General features: G+C 41.3%; 1 long non-coding RNA gene across 2 annotated transcripts; it reads left to right on the forward strand.

Annotated features, from left to right (window-relative positions):
- On the forward strand, nucleotides 1–4,196 carry LOC146433637 (uncharacterized). Of its 2 annotated transcripts, none has more exons than XR_014853601.1 (5): nucleotides 1–257; nucleotides 1,553–1,611; nucleotides 1,997–2,090; nucleotides 3,748–3,867; nucleotides 4,031–4,196. It is a non-coding gene; the product is annotated as an uncharacterized LOC146433637 (long non-coding RNA). The 2 variants fall into 2 exon arrangements; XR_014853602.1 differs by having other exon boundaries at nucleotides 1,556–1,611.
- Nucleotides 4,197–4,792: the final 596 nt, after the last annotated feature.

The following is a 4,792-nucleotide window of genomic DNA, read 5'->3' on the forward strand; positions in this document are numbered from 1 at the left end:
AGAAATACTGCGTTGTCTTGTTCTTGTTTTTCTCAAAATCACATTTTAGCTCTGTGCCTCTAGCTATTAACCCTGTGGATTTCTTTTAGATAGAAGAAAGATTGGTTACAGAAATCTGTGAGCCTCGAAAACCACCAAATTGGGATAACACTCCACTTATCCCCTGGTTGTGAGGTCAAAGAGGAAAACATTTCTGCCCTCTCTTGCTGAGAAGGCAGAGCAGCTTCACTTGTGACCCAACAGCCTTGCACAGACAGGTACCCTTGACCTTCTTGTATTTTTTGTCCCTCTCTCACACCAGGTGACAGGAATTTCTCTTACAAAGAAGATAACCTTTTTAAGCTCATGCCCTGTGGACATTCTGTGGTTTCCTCAGGGCCCCATGCTATCCCCATTATCTGATAGAGGATGGCAGTGCTGGAATGTAGAAGCATAAAGCCTTCCTGGAGCAGATAGATTAGAAAGTTTTTCATCCTCCCTGGAGCTGGAGGCCAAGAAAGATGAACTAAACTGCCCATTAGCTGCTTGCTGTTTTACTCAATGGAATGGGCTGTCCTTTATCACTGGGATGATGGGAAAAAATATATTGTTACACTATTTTCTGTTCACTACTTTGATTGTGCAGGACACAAATGTCTCTCCTGGTAGTTTGAATGTTCTTTCATCACATTGTAGTCTTGCAAGTTGGACACTGCTTCCCTTTCAGTACAAGCTTTTCATCAGAGCTGGACTCCAGGCAATCCTGTTAAACTCCAAAACAGGCACTTGCAGAGTCATTGGATCAGCTGACATGCAGTTCAAACTTTGAAATCTGCGGGACAGAACCTGGGAGAGGGAGACTCCTCCCATTCCAAAAGCACAGAGACACCTGCTGAGCATCAGAGAACCCTGGCAGTCCCAAACTGCAGGCAGGGGCACTGGAGGAATGGTTGATCCTAGTGGGGTCCCTGCCAAATGCAGTAAAGTAAAACCCTGCTTCATGTTCCCATGAGAATCTGAAAGTTTTTCTAGTTAATAAACCTCCTCTCTCCAGTTTCATTGACCTGTAGGGACTCGCCAAGGTGGAAGGAGATTTGTTTGCAGGCTTTTAAAATCAGTTAGTTTGAGTTCTTCCTGTAAAATTCTCCATAGCTAGTTACTACCCAGAGTTTCAAAAATAAACCCTCTGCTGCGGGATTTGGGGGGAAGTGAAGCCTGTATCTTATCCATAACTGTGTAATGGTGTCTGAAAATTTATATTTTTTAAGAAATGGTTTCAAACTAACCTTATGATTTTGTGAGGACAAATCCTAACAGGACAGAGAAAAGGAAGTGGAGGGGAGAAGAGTTCAGGGAAGACTGTGGCATAAGCTTTGCCTTCTGTTACCTGCAGGCACATTTAAACCAGCTGTTGCTGTATTAGACAGGGGGTTTCTTTAACATCTAAGAGATATGCACAAAAATATGATGTATTTATTCCGATAATTTAACTGAGAACATTAGAAATAGCACCCTCTGCTTTAGATCTTTCTTAAAGGTAGGGATGACCAGAAGTTTTCTCTTGCCATTTCAGCAGGTGACAACCCAGTGCTAAGGACACCTGGTTGAGCACAGCCATTCCTCCTTGGACAGGTGAGCAATTCCCAAGGTTTGAAATCCTGCCCCATCAGAAGCTCTGGCCACAGGACACACTCTTAGGTCTGTGCTGTCTCCACACGCTGATGAGGGTGTCAGTCATGAAGCCATTTCTCTTGCCCACCTCCACCTGGCAGAATAAAGCTGAGGGACCAGGTCTCCACAGGAGATGTTAGCAAAACACCAGTGAAAACAGTGCAACTGGTGATGCTAAATCCAGAGCCCAGAGCAATATTTCAAGTGGGAGCAGCCAACATGATCAATTGAGACAGTGGGCAATGCTGGACCTCAGCTCTTCCCTTGCTCCCCTACCCTCATATTTATAGGTTTCTAATTTCCGCTGGATAATGAATATCGCTCTTCATTATAATTATGTTAAAAGGTACCAGCATGATGATTCAGAAACCCTTGAAGATATAGTCATATTTTCAGCAACAGATGGATTTAACACTGCAGATGGAGTGTTAAGAGTGCAGGTAATAACAAACTCAGCAATGTACTGTACTGAAATATAATTGGAAAGTATTAATCATATATTGGTTACTTCAGCTTCACTAAGTAGATGTTTAATTTTCATCAATCTTTTTACCAGATTCCCGGAAAGATTTCTGTGTAGACAGAGTGTGGCTTTAGGTGAAGCGATTGCCCAAGTTATTAATGACTGAGGCCTTGATCTTGCAGGCATGTGCCCATGGCTTACCCAGGCATGCAGAATAAAAATCATTTGTGTTAATAAGACTGTCAGAAGGGGCCCCATTCATATGGCCCAAGCTTCAGCTGGTGACCAGTCAGTGGTAAAGCTCAGACCCTTCCCTACGTGGGGCTGCTGGAAACCTGCCAGCAGGAACGGCTGCCTGCAGGATTTGGGGCAGAATACAGCAATTTGAAAAGCCCCACTTATAGAAGTGAACCATAAGTCCAAGCCTTTGAAGGACTGGGAGTTAGAAGGTAGAAATAAGAGGGGTGTTTTCTTTTTGGCCATTCCTCATTATTTTCTTTAAGTGCAGACTTTTTGGAATTATCTGCACACAGAAAAATTCCTGCTGCTATCCTCATAAACCATTTCATCTTGCTGGGATTTTTTTAATGCACCTCTTCATATAGGTTGTATTTGAAGTCTGGATTATTCAGGAGAGTTTTTACTCTGAGCAGACATGCAGGACCAGAGTAATCAGTGATGCTTGGTTGCATGCCATGACTCTGATTCTTTAATTAATGCTATTTATAACCAGGATATCATTTGTAGGATCGCAAAGTGGTCCCTGCTCCAGTGTGCCATGTGAGGACTCAGGGAATGGGGAGTGTGGCAGGGCACAATTCCAGCTCATGCAAAAATCTATTTCAGACCAGGAATACACAACAGGTTTTTTGGTGATAACAGAAATACTTTTGAATATGTTTTTTATGGATGGTTTGTGTTCACATTCTTCTCTGTGGGTTCAGGCATTTGGTGAAGCTGAATCCCCATTGATTTCCTTATGAGGTTTTCTTTTTCTGGTGGGAGTGCAGAGCCATGGTGTTCATGATGACCACGGACTGACCAGATGGACTGTTGCAAACAACAACATAAGTGTTCAACACCTAAATTTTAAGTCTCTTGAAATACTTTTTCCAAATGTTTAGGTCTTTTGATGAACTATTTCATTTTTTTAGCTATCCATGAACCCTGAAAATGCAATGAAAAACTGGAATTCTCTCTGGAAAATTGACTCTCACTTGACAATACAGTATCTTTATCTTGACTGATAAGAAAAAAAAAAAAAGATCAGGTAATAAAATTCAACATGACTGGAAATAAAATTGAGCATGACTAGAAACCACAGGTGAGCATGTTTAATAATGTGAAATTAGTGTGCTGTCTACTTCCTGACAGGCTTTTGTACACCAGAGAGATACAAACAGGTACTGATCGATTGACCGTGGTAATCAAATAAAGCTCTCTGAGTATAAATAGCCCGAAATATGGTGTCTCCTTAGGGGTTCCAGTCGAGATGACTTGTTTGTAACTCAGGTCCCACACTGCTGTTGTGTGGAGGGCAGAGCTTATTGATAGCATGTGAAGATAAATTGTATTTTTGTTTAATTTTCACTTACACCTTGAAATAAACTCTCCCTTATCTTTCCTTCCTGAAGGTGTCACATGAAGCTGACGAACGTGGCTCCCCAGGCACTGACTCGTGGGGTGACACAAAGGACATGAGTCATGGTGCATCAATTTTCCAATCTGGAGATCCTTCTCCCATGTGCAAACTGGTAGGATGGACTTTTCATCTTAGTGGCAATGTTTGAACCCTCCTTCTCTCTTTTTTCCCCTTCCATAATTATAAGAATTAATTGAATCAAAAATCAGTTAAATTGTCAGGTGTCTCGGGTTTGATTTAAATAGTATCTTTTAAAACTTGTTCTGCATTTGCAGCACAGAGCTGTGTTTCTTGGGAGAGGTTCAGTCTCAGTTTTCACCAGCAGGACAGGACATTTGGTGCTCGTTTGTGAGAAACAGGTGGGTAAAGCACTGCATTTACACATAATAATGTAACTTAATACATATTAGGAAGCTGTCTAGGTCTGTAGAGAAGATACTGGGAGGCAACAGCTTCCTTTTAATAAATCATCTCATACTTTGCTCTAAAAAGCTCAAATTCCAGCTCAGCCAAAGGGGATTGAGCAAAGAGGTGCAATTTAAATCACTGGTACCTGTGAAAGCTGCAGAGCCTCTGTTGCTTCTCCATTGTGATCAGGAATTCTACATGTCCCTGTCTGCTCTGCATTTTCTCAGAATATGCTGCTTGGTCTTTTCAATTAAAGTGATGTTTTTAATTTCTGATTCCTGACAGAGCACTTCAGATGAAAATTGTAATTCAAGCGAAATCACAAACACATGCTTTATGAAGGCATTTTATTTGCTAGCTCAGATTGTGTGCAGTTTACGAGATGTATCAGAAAATAAAGGTAAATCTCTTGTTTTTTTTAAACTTGATAAATTATTGACAAAGGAAAAATACCCTTAGTTAATCAATCTGATATTTTTTTCACCATTTGTCCCATGAGGATTTAGATGTAGTGGATCGTGCTGTAGTGCTGGTCTGCTCTCATCATTTGCAAGAGAGAAAATAAACATTCCTGTGTCTCAACTCCTCATCAGTGTCTGAACTTGAATGAATCAGCTATTGAGCTGAAG

This window comes from Lichenostomus cassidix, chromosome 8 (genome assembly GCF_008360975.1).
Source record: "Lichenostomus cassidix isolate B80296 chromosome 8, HeHo_3.0, whole genome shotgun sequence".
Classification (NCBI taxonomy): Eukaryota; Metazoa; Chordata; class Aves; order Passeriformes; family Meliphagidae; genus Lichenostomus; species Lichenostomus cassidix.